Raw genomic sequence first — 19552 nt, 5'->3', positions numbered from 1 at the left:
CTAAAAACCTGAAAAGAATTTTACAGAAGGATGTTTTTCTAATACTGTAGCAGACATAGAAAGATCATTTATTATTGAAAGAAGGAACTTTCTTCTATCAGACAGGAAATTACTCAACTCCTTGGAATGTAAATCAAATTTTCGAAATGAACAACTTAATTTTTTTTCCTACAAAAAAATAAGAGTCTGCTAAAGCAGCTCTTTAAATATTTTAAAACCACATTAATGGCTTAGATGCAGAGATTAAGAAGAGCACATGGGTGGTATAAAGCCACAATTCGGAAACAAGGACTGTGTTCCACACCATGGAATTTAATGTTTTATCTTCCCTTTCATGAGTAAACAATTTCATTGAAATGCTGCATGTTTATGGAAAAGTACTGAAAACTAAGTATACTAGTTCATGAATTGTCATAAAAGGAACACAACTGTGTAGCCACAAAGGAAGTCAGGAAATCAAGCATCACCAGCATTTCAACAACTTCCTTTAGGCACCTGCCCCCATCACCATCCTTCCTCCCTTCATATAGCCACTATTCTTCCTTCCAATACCAAGATGATATTTGTCTCTTCCTGTCCTGTATATAAAAGGGACTCACATAATACATGCTTGTTTGCTGGTTGGGTCTTTCCATTCAGGTTTCTGATTGTGAGATGCACTCACGTTGTTTTATATATCATGTTTTATTTTTTCATTTTTCTATACTAACCATGACCCTTATATTATTATACCACAATACATTTATGCTTTCCACATTGAAGAGTGTTCATATTATGTTCTGGCTTATTCATTATGAGTAATGTCATATTCTTTTATTTACTCGTTTTAGGTATATTATTGCTTGGTATATTCCTATAAGAGTGCTGTGGATTATAATATATGCACATGTACAGATAACAATCCATTTTCCAAAGTCATTGTAATTAATATTTTCATGAGTATTCTAGTTTCTCACCATCTTTTCTACCATCTAAAATTGTCACTTTTTAAATTTTGTGATTTTGTTATCTGATAGCTAATATTTCTATTTTTTTCACATATTTAGAAGTTATTTGGTAATTCTTTCTTACAAATTTCCTATTCAAGTTGTTCCCCCTGATTTATTAAATTCAATTTGATCTTCTTACTTATTTCAAAAAAATATCTCAAAAAAGTCTTGAGACTTTTTTGGCCTGTGGGTTATTTAGAAATATGTTGTTTAATTTCCAAATATAAGGGGTTTTCCAGTTATCTTTCTGTTATTGTTTTCCAGTTGAATATTAAATTATAGTCAGAGAAAAGAATTTATCTGATTTCTCTTCTTTTACATTTGTTAAGGTGTATTTTATGGCCCATCTGCATTAGTGTTCTATGCTTCAGAAAAATGTGCATTCTGCTGTTGTTAGATGAGATATTCTATAAATGTCAAGCATATCAAGTTGATTGATGGTGCTGTTAAAGTCATGTGTACCCTTACTGATTTTCTGCCTGCTGGGCTAGCAGTTACTGATAGAGGAATGTTGAAATCTCCAACTGCAATAGTAGATTTATCTATTTAACCCCTTCAGTTCTGAGATGAGATAAAAAAAAAGAAATAAAAAGTATGTAGGAAGGAGACAAAAGAAAGAACAAGGAACTATAACTTTAATCTGAAAATCTTATGCTAAAGTTCCACATTCCTTCCCTCTCTAAGCCAGTTCTCTCTCCTAAACTTATTACTCTCCAAGTTCTTCTCCCATGGCTGTCACTCCCAAGTTTCTGGGAAATCTCCCAATTTTAGAGTTCCATAAATTCCTTCACTTATTGAAGATTACCTTGTATTCTGTTACTTAGTCTATGCAATAAATAGATTGAGCACAGAGAGATAGAATATTTTAAGAAACCTATTATCTAGGGTACTTTCCACCATTATCTGTTGATCAGATAATGGAGAACACATCTTCCTAAGAATCCTGAGACTTACCAGACCACCATAAACTAGTATGTAATCATCAGACTGATGTTATCCACACATACTTTCCCATGTTCACTCCTCACCAAATTTGCTTAAGAGTCTGAGAGTCCCCAAAGTGTCTTTCTCTTGGGTTGGTGCACGTTGTCCCTTGAATGTGTCCTTACTTTCCTGAATAAATTTGTATCTCTCATGCATCCTCAAATTCATTTCTGCAATAATTGTCAAGAAGCCCACTCATCCTGGGTTGAAGTTCCCCTCTCTAGCAACTTGTTGAGCTCTTCTGGTAACAGTTCTATCATTTTTCCCTTTATATATATTTTGATACTCTGTTTTTAGAAATTTGCACATTTCCAGCAACCTAATCTTTAAACTTACTGATTTTTCTTTTTCTTAAATCAACCAAGGAGGCCATCAAAAGCATTCTTCACTTGTTACTATGCTTTTTATTTCTGGTGTTTATTGATATGTCTTACTTATTTAACTCACTGCCAACACTATTCCAACTGTTCTTCTCTCTCATCCACTTTTTCCATTAGATCCTTTAACATTCTAAAAGAATCTTATGATTCCAAAAACTGTCTTAGTTGAGATTGTCCTGAATATTGCTTCTTTAAACTGTTTTTTTTTTTTTTCTTGACTGTTTGGGATGTCTTGCAAATATTGTTGAAATCCAGACATGTCTATCAAGTAATAAAGAGTTGAGATAAAAAAAAAAAAGGCCATCAGTGTGAAAATTTATGTTAATCTGACTGGTAACCAGGTTATGTTTAATGTTTGTTTCAAATTACTCTGGGGTCTTTGTTTTTGCTTCCTTTTTTTGACTTTGGGCTCCCTAAATACAACTCCTCAAAGAGTCTTTGTCTTTTAGCTCCTTCACAAATAATTATTGTTATTATACTGTAGCCCAGTTAACGTGATAGTAAGGAATGGGTTGAAAGGAACAGTCTTCAATCTTTCCAATCAAATTATAATAAAAGCATTCAAATATTTCACAGATTCTTTCCCTAGTGATATACAATTTTCTCTCTATTTCCTACTCTTTTTCCTTGGCTGTAAGTATCCTCTATCTATAACCTCAAAACCCTAACACCCATAACTATATTTTAGTTGCCTGCCACCCTTGGAGATACAGCAATGCTAGCATGAGATGGACTGGGAGAAATTAATTTCCCTCAGATAGGATAAGGCTTTGGCAAAGTGATTTTCCTTGTAGAACAGATCTTTGTTATGTAGGAGGCTTTACACTTATTTCATAGTGATTACTCTCTCCCCTGCCTTCCAGAGCCAAGAGGGGATTTCTTTCAGATGTTCAAAATGAAAACTAGGTGGACTTCCTGGGTGAAGCCCACAAAAGGATAGAGACACTTGGGAGTTTCTCAGTCTCACACTATTCCACATTCAGCTTCCAGAAATGTACCAAACTTATCACTTAAGAGTTCATCCAGTTTAGGGCTCCTTTGCTCTCTACTTTAGGTTCAGCTCTTGGCCTTGACTCTGTATTTGCTTGTGTCTCCAGATTTCAAGGTGATGGCTTCTCCTCCTACCCTAATTTTATACACATTTGTAAACGATATTTACTTTGTAATTTATGGATATAACTTTCTACATATTTATTATTCTTTCAAATTTATTAAATATTGCCAAAATTTTCTATATAAACCAATTTTTCAAAAACATAAATGATTTGATATATTAATCATACTAATATGTCAAAACACAAAAGAAATGAACAAAAGCATTATAATCTTTCTTTCTTGAAATTTTTTGTTTTCATATCACTTTAAGACTACATATTAACCCCAAAAGTAGCACTAATGACTTTCCATTCTGATTAAAATCAGGGTGTTGATTGAATTTCATTTTATTATAAGACAATGATAACTTCGGAAATGGTTGCTAGATACTTCATTTAAAAGAATGTTTATCTCATTTTAAAATTTTGGATGAGATTTGTATTCATGTTTTCCAGAGAAGAGACATTTTTGTTTTAGTCTTGAGAGAATCTAAAATCAGAGTTATCACAGATTTTCCCAGGCTTGGTTTCAATAATCCACTCTTATAATTTTTCAGTTACTACCTCTCAATCTTTAGCCAGAATCTAACCCTCATTTTCCATACGTCGAGCTGTCCTAGATCCTCATTTGTTGCCCTCAATATCTGTTATAACTTTCAGAACTGACATTAAGTCACTCTCTCTACATCTTTTAATGCTATTTTGAGACTTTTGTTGGAAGATCTGTGCAGATGGGATTTCCAGCACTACCTAACTTTATTGATTTCTCAGGAAAGTAAACAGTAGCCTAGAGGCCGATTTGGTCTACTAAAACTAGACATACTGAAAATATGTTCTATGGTAAAATTGCAGCAGAAATTGATTCCATCACTGCTACATTTAGAAGGAAAATATACTTTGGCTTTCACACAAAGCACATAGTGAACATAGCCAATCTCTCCCTAGCCACCAAATGGATTCTCTCAGAGGTAATGACTCAAACCCAGCAGCTGGAGAAAGCAGAAATGCCTTTAGGCATGAGAGTTTGTTTTAACTGTCTCAGTAATGTGGGAGTAAGACCTGTAAGTATTTTGCTCAAGCAGTCAGCAGGTGATTTGTTTTTACCTTTTTACTTTCTTTATAGCTTTCACCATAAAACTTGTTCTTCTAATTGATCCTTAGAGATAAAATACCAAACAGACACTTTCTTTCTTCTAAGAGAGAGAGAGAGAGAGAGAGAGAGAGAGAGAATTTTTTAATATTTATTTTTCAGTTTTCGGTGGACACAACATCTTTTTTTTATTTTACGTGGTGCTGAGGATCGAACCCAGCACCCCACGCATGCCAGACGAGTGTGCTACCGCTTGAGCCACATCCCCAGCCCCCAGACAGACACTTTCATTCGTGCTAATGGCTTATTTGGTGAAATGGCTCAAAAATTAGAAGCAGGATATCAAATTTATATTGAAATAAAAGCTAATTAATTGCCAGGCCAAGTTCTGTGTACTTCTCAAGTTCAATTGTGTCTATTTGATATCGAAACATGTAATAAGAGGAGAAAAATAAATTTAAATATCCAAATATAGAAACATGATAAACTTTTGTCTCTTTGGAGATTTGTTATATAACCCAGACTGAATTGTGTCCGTTCACAAATTCAGTTAATTTAAATAAATGGCCACCATTCTTAACTGGAATCAGGAAGAATATGCACCTATGGTTTAGTTAACTTTTTTTGACACTGTGATTAAAAAACCTGACCAGAATAATTACAGAGGAGGAAAATATAGGGGCTCACAGTTTTAGAGGTCTTAGTGCATAGAAGATCCACTCCATTCATTGGGGCTTAAACTGAGGTTGAGTATCATGGGGAAGAGTGTGGCAGAGGGCCAGGGGTCACATGATGATCAGGAAGGAGAAAGAGAAAGAGAGAGAGAGAGAGAGAGAGAGAGAGAGAGAGAGAGAGAGAGAGAGAGAGAGAGAGAGAGACTTCACTGGCCAGATACTAAATATATAGCTCATAGCCATGCCCCCAGTGAACCACTTCCTCCAGCTACACCCCACCTGCCTCCAGTCACCACTCAGTTAATCCCCTCAGGGATTAATTCACTGATTATATAAAGGCTATAACCCAGTAATTTTTCCTCCAAACTTCCTGCATTTTCTCACATATGAGGTTTTGTGGGATACCTCACAACCAAATTGTAACTACGCACTTCAATTTTATAGATACTGTAATGAATCATTATAGGCAATAATTTTGGAAAATGATGTGATGTACACAAAAATCTTACAGAGTGATTTTACAATATATTTTTATACCAATTCTGCTTTTAAATCATTATTTCTCCATTCTTATTAAGAACTACTTGTTTTTTGAGATTCAGTAATCTAGAAATCCCAAACATTTATTTTCCTTGTTTTTACCATCTTATGACCATGTGGGTACTCCCAAGCACTACTGATATTTTGGGTACTGGGATTACTTTCCTTTTCTCATTAAGTTTTTCCATCAGCCTGAATGGCTTCACCATCCATAATCCAGTAGTTTAGTTTGTGGTCATTTCTTTTTTTATGTAATTTTTTTATTTATATATGACAGCAAAATGCAATATAATTCTTATTACATATATAGAGCACAATTTTTCAAATCTCTGGTTGTGTACATAGTGCATTCACACCCATTCGTGTCTTCATACATATACTTTGGATAGTAATAATCATCACATTCCACCATCATTAATTACCCCATGCCCCCTCCCTTACCCTCCAACGCCTCTGCCCTATCTAGAGTTCATCTATTCCTCCAATGCTCCTGCTCCCTATCCCACTATGAATCAGTCAACCTATATCAAAGAAAACATTCAACATTTGGGTTTTTGGGATTGGCTAACTTCACTTAGCATTATCTTCTCTAACTCCATCCATTTACCTGCAAATGCCATGATTTTATTCTCATTTACTACAGAGTAATATTTTATTGTGTATATATGCCACATTTTTTTTATCCATTCATTTGTTGAAGGGCATCTAGGTTGGTTCCACAGTTTAGCTATTGTTAATTGTGCTGCTATAAACATTGATGTGGCTGTGTTCCTGTAGTATGCTGTTTTTAAGACCTTTGGGTATAGACTGAAGAGAGGGACAGCTGGTCCAAATGGTGGTTCCATTCCCATTTTTCCAAGAAATCTCCATAATGCTTTCTATATTGGCTACACCAATTTGTAGTCCCACCAACAGTGTATGAGTGTACCTTTTCCCCCACATCCTCGGCAACACTTATTGTTGTTTGTATGCATAATAGCTGCCATTCTCACTGGAGTGAGATGAAATTATAGAGTGGATTTAATTTGCATTTTTCTAATTGCTAGTGATGATGAACATTTTTTTTCATGTATTTGTTAATTGATTGTACATAATCTTCTGAGAAGTGTCTCTTCAGGTCCTTGGCCCATTTATTGATTCGATTATTTGTTTTTTTGGTATTTAGCTTTTTGAGTTCTTTATATACTCTAGTGATTAGTGCTATATCTGATGTGAGGGGTAAAAATTTGCTCCCAAGATATAGGCTCTCTATTCACCTCACAGATTATTTCTTTGATGAGAAGAGTTTTCTTAGTTTGAGTGCATCCCATTTTTAAAAAATTTTTTAAAGAGAGAGAGAGACAGATATAGAGAGTGAGAATTTTTTAATATTTATTTTTCAGTTTTCAGTGGACACAATATCTTTATTTTATTTTTATGTGGTGCTGAGGATCCAACCCAGCGCCCCGCACATGCCAGGTGTTTGCTTTAAGTGAAATGTTAAAGTATAATAAGGTATTTTGAGAGAGAAAAAGAACATATTCACATGGCATTTATTGAAGTATAATGTTATGAGTATTCTATTTTATTATTGTCAATCTCTTACTGTGCCAAATTTATTAATTAAACTACCCTTGTATGCATGTATAGGACAGCAAAATAGTATATATAGAGTTTGGTACTATCTGTGGTTTTAGGTATCCATTAGAGGGTGGGGATTTAGAACATATCTCCTTTCAATAAGGGGAGACTAATGTATTCCACTGAAGGCTCTAGACTATGCGATAAGGCAAGAAAACATAAGTAAACTGCATAAGTACATTTTTTAAAAAGTATAATTGCCTCTATTAGCAGATGACATAATTGCTTACAAAGAAAATTCCAAGGAATTTATAAAACATCCAATAGAACTAATAAATAAATGTGACATAGCAGTAGAGTTAATATACATAAATCAATGTATTTTTCATAATTATCTAAACAATTGAAAAATTAAAACTATTTACAAATGAATCAAAAATCATAGAATACCTGAAAATAAATTGACTTAATTTACAAGTGCATAGGATTTGAACATTAAGTACTACAAAACATTGCTGATAGGTAAAAAGCCTAAGTGAATGAATTGGGAAATTCAATTTTGATGTTATCTCAGAAAAAGTACAAATGACCAACAACTATATGAAAAGAATGTTTGACATCTTTAGCCATCAAAGAAATGCAAATCAAAACTACATTGAGATTCCATCTTGCTCCAGTCAGAATGGTAAATATCAGGAATACAAATCATGAAATGATAACTGCTAGTGAAGATGCAGGAATAAAAAAATCTTTTCAAATTGATTGACTCATTCAATATGAACATGATGTGATTAAAGCTTTATTCTTCATAAAAATTGTTTGATTCTAAAACTTTTGTAGAAATTCAAAGAACTTAGAATACTCAGTGAAGTCAAGAAGAAGAAGAAGAAGAAGAAGAAGAAGAAGAAGAAGAAGAGAAGAAGAAGAAGAAGAAGAAGAAGAAGAAGAAGAAGAAGAAGAAGAAGAAGAAGAAGAAGAAGAAGACGACGACCAAAGTTGGAGGATTTTCAATTTCATGGCTTTGAAAATTACTATACAGCTACAATAATTAGAATGATGTGGAACTGGCATAAAGATAAACATAAATAAACAGATCAAGAAAATAGAAAACAGTCTTCAGCCTCCAGACTACAAAGGAGTATCCTTGAAATGACTTGTACATTTGACTTGGTATTTAATTTTCAGCAAAGGCACAATGGTACAAAAAGGAAAAGTTTCTCAACAAGTAGTACTACAGCTTGTGAATATTCATGTTTAAAAGAATCCCAGAAATAATTTGTAAAATTATAAAACAATCTTGCAAAATCCAAAGCATGGAGCTGGGATTGTGGCTCAGTGGTAAAGTGCTAGCCTACCACGTGTGAGGCCCTGGGGTTCGATCCTCAGCACCACATAAAAATAAATAAATAAAATAAAGATATTGTGTCCAGTTACAACTAAATAATAAATATTTTAAAAATTTAAAAAGATCCAAGGGATCTTTTTAAATTTTTAAAATAAGGGATCAGAGGTCTCAATGCAAAATCTAAAACTTTAAGGCTTGTGAAAGAAAACATGACAAGATTTATATGGAAAACAGAAATAACCATAAAAGTAAAATGGATAAATTATACTTTTGCTCATCAAATGACACCATTAAGAGAATAAATAAGGAAGTCACAGACTGATAAAATATATATGAAATGTGTGTGTGTGTGCATGTGTATATATGATTTGTTTTCTATATATGTAAAAACCTACATTTCAATTAAAAAAAACAGTGAAAATGGGCAAGGTATTAGAAACAGATACATGTAAGTTATCAGGAAAATGCAAAATAGAATCTAATGTATGAATCACTCACCAGAATGACTGAAGTTAAATATAAAATCACACATAAATATAATTAGGTTACAAGTTTTTAAATGCTATTACCATATTAGAAAATTCTAGTAGTTTTTATGAAGTTAAATATTCATCTTCTCTTAGCCCAGAAAGTCTATTGCTAGTAATTTACCCCAAAAAAGAAAGTATATGTCTAATAAAAAGTTCCTTCATGAAACTGACCAAATTTTTTATATTTTTGTTGTGTGTATGTATAAACATGTAACAATGAATCCCACCACTATGTAAAATTATAGTGCAACAATAATTTTCAAAAACTTATTCAAGAGTGTTCATATGGTCTTTATTAATAATAATCTAAACAGTGTAAAGCCTAGGTATCCATCAATAGAAAATGAATTTAAAAACTCTGGTAGGTTTTTTTCAAGATGGCAGAATAAAGGAGGTCGCTTTCCTGGCTACTCCATGAGGTGAAACCATGAAAGGAGATAGGCAGCTTTTCAGCAGGGTTTGTGAACAAAAAAGAGTGGGGGGATTTTACTGGAATTTAAAACTGGACATTCAATGCAGATCAGAACTCAGGAGGTTGGATATAACAAAATAAGGAAAAATCTCCAGCAGCGTAGCCACTGCCAAGGCTGGGCCCAAAGCACCAGCCAAAGCAGTCCCTCCATGAGTATACAGGAGGGATAAGAGAATTAAAGGAACCCACATTTTGGGGAGGCCTGAGATGTGTCTGAGTATGGGGCATTTAGCGATAAAGGACATTGCCCAGCAAACCTGAAAGATGTGCTGCACAATATCCATGTATGAGGAAAGAAGCCACTATCTCTTCATACAGCATGCAGAGGACAAAGGAAGGAACTATTTTGCAGCAGCTGCCCAGGGGCTGGCAGCTGAGGGAGCTGATTCCTGGCAAATCTGAGTTGTGGCCCAAATGCAGGCCCAATAAACACACACTGCATGACACAGAATGTGACCAGGAAAAACTCAAACATGGAGAGAGGTTTACATAGGGGACAACTGGTCATGGAAACCCACCTACCTCTACCCTTCCCCTTCAATCTGACTGCTTTCAAGACTGAGAGAGAGGCATCTGGCTGGGAATACCAAAGGGCAAGGGCAGAAGAGATTGTTTGGACTGAACCTGAAACCAGGAAATATGAGGTCTGAAGATGATGCAGGGGACTAAGACTTGGACCTCCACTACATGAGTGGAACCCTGGGGAGATCCCTGGAGTATAGTCTTCCAGCATGGACCAGCAAGTACTGGGTGCTGGAGGTGAGCTGATTTAAAATCTCAAGACCAATTGGCATTAAGCAAAGAGATTGGAGCTCACCTAAGCCTAAACCCTGACTCCAGGAACTTAGCCTATGGGATTGCTTCTCTCAAATCAGCAATCCAGAGGGTTGAGCACCACACTCTAGAAGACCCCACCTAAAACTGATGAGAAACAGAATATTTGAACTTAAATGGAAAGAATTCTTTAACTCTTCATCTAGATCTTTTTTTTAAAAAAAAATTATCTTTCTCTGTTTAATTGTGACCCTAGTGGCACATGAATATTTATACATATTCTTATTTGTTTATTCTCATTTCTGACATTTTTGAAGCCAGTTATTTTTTCTTAGATGTGTTTTTGTGTGTGTGTGTGAACTAGGATGTTTGATTAGTATATTTTAATTTTGCTTTGTATTCTTTTATTTTTATTTTATTTTAATATTTTTTCTCCTGTTTCCTTTGATTCTCTTTTCTTCTGCTAACAGCCAATCTCTATTGTTCTCTCTTTTACTCTTCTTTTAATTTTTTACTTCTTCTTCTCTCTTCCTCACTTATAATCATCATACCCTATATCACTTCTGTTCTTTCCCTGTATAACATTTGAAATTGTAAACCCTTTTGCAAACTTACTCTTTTTACTGAAGGCAATAACTGATCATATCATTTTACTTTATGGTGGTAATTAACAGTGTAGACATCATAGTAGGAACTATTTGGTTTAATATTGAATATTGTTTGCATAGGTTGCTGTTCTTATTTCTCTCCCTCTAAACAGTGAGGTACTGGAAAATTTCAGGGACACTGTAAGTCCACAGGGTAGAGAATCTACTATCTCAGATCCGTATTACTAGATGGGTAGACACACAAACAACGTGAAAAGCAAGGGAACAAATTGCCCCAGACAAACAAAAGATACTCCAATAACAGAATCTATTGATACCACAGTGGAAGAAATGTAAGAGAAGAAATTTAGAATATAGATAGTTAAACTGATCTGTGAAGTAAAGGAAGGTATAGGAAATGAAATCAGAGAGAAAATACAGGAAGTGAAAAACCACTTCAAGAAGAGGCAGAGATTCTGGTAAAAAAACAACAACCAGAAATTCTCAAAATGAAGGAAACAATAAACCAAATTAAAAATTCAATAGAAACCATCACTAACAGACTAGACCACTAGGAAGACAGAACCTCAGGCAATGAAGACAAAATATATAATCTTGGAAACAGAGTTGACCATGGAGAGGATATGATAAGAAACCAAAGAAATTCCAAGAACTATGGGAAAACATGAAAAGACCAAATTTAAGATTTATTGGGATAGATGAAGACCCAGAGATCCAAACCAAAGGAATTCATAATCTTTTCAATGAAATGATATCAGAAAATTTCCCAAACCTAAAGAATGAAACAGAAAATCAAACAAAAGAGTTACAGGACCCCAAATGTACAAAATTACAACAGACCCACACCAAGGCACATTATAATGAAAATTCCTAGCATACAGAATAAAGATAGAATTTTTTAAATGCTGTGAGAGAAAAATATCAGATTATGTGTATGGAGATATGAAAAAATATATTATTTATAAAAGTAAATACAGCTTAGTAATAAACTATTGGTATCTGGAAAAATATAAGTCAAATTCAAGACAGAGGAGTATACAATGTGTTAAGAAAATACTAGGTTGAGCAAAAGTAATCAATGATTAAAAAAAAAAACCAGAATAGTGGAGCCAGGATAAGGATTACTGGAAAGGAACGTAAGGGACATAAAAGAACTTTCAGGTTTATTGGGAATGTTTTATATCTTCAAACATATTTGTGTCACACATATGAATTTTTTCATCTCATTGACTGGAACAATTAATATTCAAAAAGTTCACATTTTTATATTTTATATAAATATTATGTTGCATAAATATTTTTATATTTTATCACAAAAAGTAAAATAATTAATAACTAAGAGTACCAATGGTAAAAAGTTAGCAATGACTTGCATTAATTTTATGATGTGTTTTGAAATGCATCAAAAATAAGATTGATTAATGCATGTATAAAAGGATGATTAAAATAGTTAGCTTTACGGTTAATATGACCAAATACTTATTTGAATCAAGTTGATTAGAATATGGGTGCCAATTGTATTATTATTGTACCTTTTCTGAATGTTTGGATATATTTATGATAAAACTTCAAAAAAAAACAGGTAAATTGGCAAATTTGCTTATTGCCATTCGAGAGCATTTCATTTATCTCCAAATTTATTCCTTCCATTTTGATCTGTATTAGACACTTTCCTCCATTCTAAGGGATCTTTTTACTTACCATTATCCTCAAATTTACTTAACATCTATGACCTCTTGATCTTTCTTATCACCATTTAAGTATGCTCAAACTTCTCATATTTTACAGATAATAGTTTTTAAAAGACATTTTCCTTGGATAACAACTGACCTATATTATTTTTTTATTGCCAATTTTTTGAAAGAACCACTGCCTCCTCTTTATTCCTCTTTCATAACTGATTTGCAATCTGGTCTCTGTCTCTAGAACTCTTGAGAAATCTTAGAGTAATGAAGAATCCTATTGCTAAATCCAGTTGACCATTCTCCTTCCCTACTTGGAAGCTTGGCAGCATTTTTCATGGTTAATTCCTACTTTCACTGCTAATTGGTATATTATACCAGACCTCAGTATGTGAAAAATGAAAGTGTGCAATAATATCTAAGCCACTCCTTCCACTCAGCACCTCCTCCTACCCCATTTCTTATCCAAACTATACCCATACCTCAATATAATTGTTATGTTTCAGTCAAGTTCTCCTTGATTATGCCACAGGAATGATTATCTTATGAATTAGTTTAATGTCCACTTTAAAATAGTATTTATTGATTACATTGATTATATACTTGATGCTGATCTATGTATGTGCTGCAGGTAAGTAAAAAAAAAAAGAAATCTTAATAAGCATGGAGCTTTCCAAGGAGAAAACTGATTGCATAGAATCATAATCTTAAAAAAGATGCTAAACTGCCTCACAACTTGCCATACATTTAGAAAAATCTAAGCAGTAGATAGTTATTCAAAGTGGTTTAAGAGAATTATACATACAATTCTTTCTTTTTTTAATTTTTTTTCTTTGATGCCAAGGATAGAACCCAGTGTCTTATGCATGCCAGGCAAGTGCTCTACACTGAGCTATACACTGTTTTATTTCAAAACAGTTGGTATTTGGTGTGGGGAAGAACAGGAAAATCAGCAAATAAGTATTACATGCCTTCTATGTATACTGCTTTATATTAATCACTTAATCCCTATAGTCATCAAATTTATGAATGAGATTACTGAGGCTTAGTGGAATTAAGTTATTTGCCAATTCACACAATTCACATAAGCCATAGGCATAATAGAAACTTTTACGGATACATTGACTCCTCTGCTAGATTCTTACAAGGATCTCAGAATAAATAGATGTGGGATTATTTCATTCTTTTTCTAACATTAGAACCCCTGATATATGTCTCTCTTTTTTCTTATTCTAATTAATGAGTATGATGCTTATGTTTCCTAAAGATTTATTCTTTAAAAGGACTTTTTAACCTAATATTTCATGTGATACTAAGATTTTTAAAATGCATATAGTTTAATGAATACTAATAAAAATTTACAGAAACGATAAAGTATTAAAAACATTACCAGACTGAGATCCTAATCAGGATATGTATCCTAATTAAGATATATTCCATGCTTGTATAAATATAACAAAATAGATTCTACTGTAATGTGTAAGTAAAAAGAACAAAATAAACACTTGTACTTGTATATAGGACAACTCAGAAAATTATAGTGAATGGGTACAATCTAGCACATAATAAAATGCTGCAAACACCATTAAGTTGCTGCCAATAAGAAATTTGCTTGTTTTTTTAAAAAATGCAAATGCTGGCATTATCAAGAAAAAAATTTAAGACTTATTTTTCATCGTTATGAATTTGTACTGCTGATACTTGTTCACTGAAACATTTTGACTTGCATACATTATGTATATCCTCGCTTTTACATTAAAATTTCACACATGGATAAAAATGAAAAAATAGCCAATATCTGATTTTTCTTCCATACATTTTTCACTCACAACATATAGTCAGGTACCTTTTGACTCCATGGAGGGAAAATATCTAATTTTCAGAACTACCAAAAAATAGGAAGAAAATATTTTTTTTCATTTGCAAATGAAATGTTGAAATATTTTCCATCATGCCTTTTTAAGTATATTTTCCACCGATGAAGCATTCTAGTGGATGTCTTTGGGCATAATTGTTACATGTTTCCCATGGATCACACCCACTCCTCTAAAGACCAGCCAGAAAAGCAGGTAGGAATCACTTGCTTTCTAGAAAGCATTAATAGTGGCACTCTAGAAGCACACATCTATACTGAGCAATTACTTGCACGAGACACTGTAGGGGAAATTTGCAAATCAGAAGTTCAGTGGATTTCTGACAACCTCTAATTTTATGGAGTGTGGGACGGACTAGGTCTACAATGAGTTCTCTTCACTCCTCCAGTAACGGATGCACTCTTGCCAGCAGCTTTTGTAGACCGTTGCTCTCTAGACAGTCGGCTCTCTACCAGCTATAGAGACCTTCTTACTTACCCTACTTCTTTTTCCAGTGGAGCTGGGGAAGGTGGAGGTACAAGCTGACCTATCAGGACTACAGCTGTGCAGCAATGACTGTGAACACAATTCTATTTTTAAATTAATTAAATTTATTAGACCTAAATAAAGTACAGCAAAAAAATCATATATTTTCTCTGTAATAATAATGATGAAAACTCTCTACTTCATTAATGTCTTATAAACCTTAACAACATTGGAAACCCTGAAGTAATTGCCAAGTTATTTTGTGGTAGAAGAACGAAGCTTAAAGTCAATGTTAAATATTTAAATCAATGCAAAAAACTAGCTAAAATAAAATTTTATTTCCTGACTTTCCCAGAGGCATGAAATAAAAAACAATATTTGTACTCTTATTGGATTCTAATTGTGTGACCATTAAATTATGTTTCCATGTTGCCACTTATTAACATAGTCTAAATATGTGCTAGGCCAGTAAAAGGGGCAGATTTCATGTTGTATCCTTTCTTTTTTAGAAGGAAGTTAAGAATATTGTTTTCCTGATAACAACACAATTATATCCAGGCATTGCATTTAATTGGGTGTGGGTAGGTGTGTATAGGTGTGTCTGTGGAGAAAAGGTATGTGGAGATTCCAAATTGTAGAGTTGCAACAATGGTCTAGGCTCAACTATGGTGTCTTCAGTATTAGAAACAAGAATCCAATCTCTTCCTCTTTCTTTCTCCTAATTTAAATCACTCCTGTGTGTGCTCTATGACACACACAGCTCATGCCTTTTCCATTTCTAAGAGATACAGAATTCCACAAACTTCAAATTATCTCTAAGTGATTAACCGAATTCCAAGAGAACTCCCTCCACCCACTGTTGCAATTCTATGAATGTAGAAATAAGAGATATCAGGATTAAAAAACTCAGTGAAATAGAGTCAAATGGTGCAGAGGACTTAGAGGAAAGACACATGAAATGATCCTCAGAAAGCAAAGTCCAACACTGAATGCCAATGTACTAAGCACTGTATGGAACCTGATAGTTTGGAGAAGGGGGTTAGAAGTAAGTGAGGCTAGAGGTTACAGTTTTGGAGAAATATTACTTTTGGAGAAGATTCATATTACAAGTAGAAATGGTAATATTCCTTTTTGAGTGCCACACAGAGAAAGAAAAAAAGAAAAGTGGTCCTCCAGCAAATGCAATTGAGAACAATGCATGTACTCTCTCTGCCTCCAACTCTCTTTTAGACATTTTGTAAAAGAGAGTAAAACTAACAGATAAGGCTTCCCTCAAAGTAGGTAATTTTTCTCCCTTAGAAAAGCAATTAAACTGGAGAAAATTCTACCACTACATTCTGTAGTGAATTAAATGGCTCCTGAATATTAGAAAATGCCTTGAATACTAGATGCCAAATATCTTCCTCTTTGAGCTGTAAATGTTTTTGCTTTTCCTCATGTTGATTATATTATCTATTTCAGGATCCCAAAATCTACTGCTTGATTTATAGTATGTTTAGGTTTTAGATGTTATCTATTTCTACTCTAGCAGATAATTTTCAAGTTGTTGACATTACTGATTGTCTTTTAGTCTCTAAAATAGAGGTACATCATTTCTATATCAAAGTGCATCCTTGAGGGATCTATCAGGAAAGCAGAACATATACACAAGGACACTCATAATAGCTCAAACAAAACATCTACTTTCTTATCTGTATACTTTGCTCATATTTTTAAAATTTTTATGGGAATGTTCTTTCACCTCAACCTGGTTACCTCTGTTTTTATTCTATGAAGTGTAGGCATAATAACATTTTCTTCATAAAGATTCCCTGAATCCTCCTGATAACCAGAATTTTTTAAAAAGTTGATAATTTCATAGCATATTGTGCACATATTATCATCATTTATCACTTAATGATGTTTGTCTGACTCAAACCATGTAAGATTTAATTCAGGTATAATAACTGTCTCCTTGAGACCTTTCTCAGTGTCCTTTTCCAGCCCCCTTCTACCACCAGCATGTCAGATGTCCTTTCTTGAGCTCCACAGCATCCTGTAATTACCTCTATCATCCTGTTTAATACAATTTATTTTGAGTTTATGCTGCCTATGTTTCAATCCCAGGACAGAATAAATTCACAGAACACAGAGCTATTGTGTTCTGTCATTGGTTTATAGCTCAGGGCTGGAAATATAGCTAGCTCTATCATTGGTGTATAGCTCAGGGCTGGAAATATAGCTAGGGCTTAATAAATAATTAATGTATAGATATTATTAGAATATAGTCATTATTATTGTTTCTTGATTTGGAAAGTAAACGGTACGTGTCTTCAAACCTGCAACTGAATCTCACTTATTTAAGAACCCAAGGGACAGCTTATTATGTATTCTATATTTTATAAACATTTCTTGAATCTTTGAATGGAATGATTTTATAGTATTTGTATCTCAATAGTTAATTCAGACAACTCCATCTGAAGTGAACTGACATAAAATAAAGAAATGAATGAATAAATTAATAAATTGCTTTATTTGCATCGTACCAGCACCCGATTTTGCACAATAAAATTTCTATTACTAAAATATAAGTTACAATACTTTTTATCTTACAAGGGTTGGAAAGAAATGAGCATATATCACATTATCTTCCTGGTAAGATATCTTTCCTGAAGTAAACTTCTTAACACAACTTGACAGTGCAGAAACCATTAAATCTTATTCTTGTACAGTTTAGACAATGTTTTACCTACTCAACAATCTAGAATTTATTTCACTTTGAACATGAAGAAATCAGGAATTGTATATGGCTACTGAAATCAGAATCAAAGGCCCAGTCTACATCTAGAGGGATAACACAACTATACAGTTAATAAAGTGTGAGAGATTTTATGTGTCATAAGGGTTTAATATTAGAATTTGGGGTAATCCTTAGTTCCTAGGATTGACTACAATCTTCAGAGTATAGCTCATCAAGAACTATTTGTTATAATAAATGGTTTTCTGATTAGCTATTTTTGTGGCTTCCCACAAAAGTATGAACTCTTCATTTCATTTTATGAATAAGCATCATATTTTTTAGAGAATAATTTATGGGAAAATATAGTTTTTAAAATAATTACAGGCAGTAATTTCACAAAATTTCTAAATACTGAAAATTTGATTTATTCATATATTATACATGTTAAAGATTTATATGTATACATTCATATAATTATGTCCTAAAACAAAATTAAAAGCTCACAATTAAGAACTAGACTTTAGGGCTAAGGTTGTAGCTCAGTGGTAGAGCACTTGCCCATCATGCGTGAGGCACTGGGTTCAGTCCTCAGAACCACATAAAAAATAAATATATAAATAAAAAATAAAGAGAATCTTAAAAACTATGCTTTATATACTCATGCAGAATTAAAATTTGGAAGCTGTTTCTATCTATGATTAATCATGCAAAAAATAATCTGAAATATCAAGAAGATATTTGTGATTTTATTTTAATGTACAAAAGTCCTTCAATGTTGTTGGTTCATAATTTGGTCATAATTTCAAGGTGTTTTTCATATAATATATAGAAAGCAAAGAAGATCATTAGATCTCATAACTATTAATTGGCATGTTAGAAAATGAAGATTTGTTTTTAAAACATGCCTGCTAAGACAATGTCCCTTTGCTTTTGATTCATAAGATTTGAAGTAATGTATATATGTATGGATTTTTATATATGCTTCCAGTTAATACCCTCTAACAAGTTAATTTCTTCCTTTTATAGTCAAAGAAATTGAATACTATGAACTCTAAAAGTTCTAGAGTTTAGGTATGGATATACAAGGTTACAATACAATATCACTTGAAGCAGAATGGTATTTAGTTACTTTACTGAGAATATGAAATACGTGTTGGTCGCTATAAATGCCCAGAACCTATTTAAAATATATTTTTCTTGAATATATAACTTATGGAGGTAAGAAAATCAATATTCTAGGAGAAACATACATTAAATTCTCTGTAAGTTTTCAAATTTTATTATGATTACTTCTTTTCTTTGAGAGACTGTTTCTTTTGAAGAGCCAATTTACTTCTGGTCTTACTGATTAGAAGAACTAACTAAAACATAAAATTTAAAGAATTGAGAAAACAGTCACACAATATAAATTTAACCACTATAAATTAAACATTCAGTGATATTCATTACAATCACAATGTAAACCATCTATGTAATTCCAAAGTATTTTCATCAGCCCGAAAACATGTTTATACCCATTCAGCACTTGTTGCTCAATTTCTCCTCCATCTTTCATTTAACATATTATTGAATTTTCTTTGCATTGGTAGCATGTATCAGTAATTCATTCTTTCTTAGGGAAGGATAATATTCCATGGTATGTCTATACCACTGTTGGTTTATCCATTCATCTACTGGTATACACTAAACTCTTTTCATCTCTTGGTCATTGTGGAGCTATGAATATCTGTACAAGTGAGTACCAATTTTCAATTTTGGGGCATATATACATA

The sequence above is a fragment of the Ictidomys tridecemlineatus genome, chromosome 7 (assembly GCF_052094955.1).
Source record: "Ictidomys tridecemlineatus isolate mIctTri1 chromosome 7, mIctTri1.hap1, whole genome shotgun sequence".
Lineage (NCBI taxonomy): Eukaryota > Metazoa > Chordata > Mammalia > Rodentia > Sciuridae > Ictidomys > Ictidomys tridecemlineatus.
Note: the sequence above shows the minus strand (reverse complement) of the source record.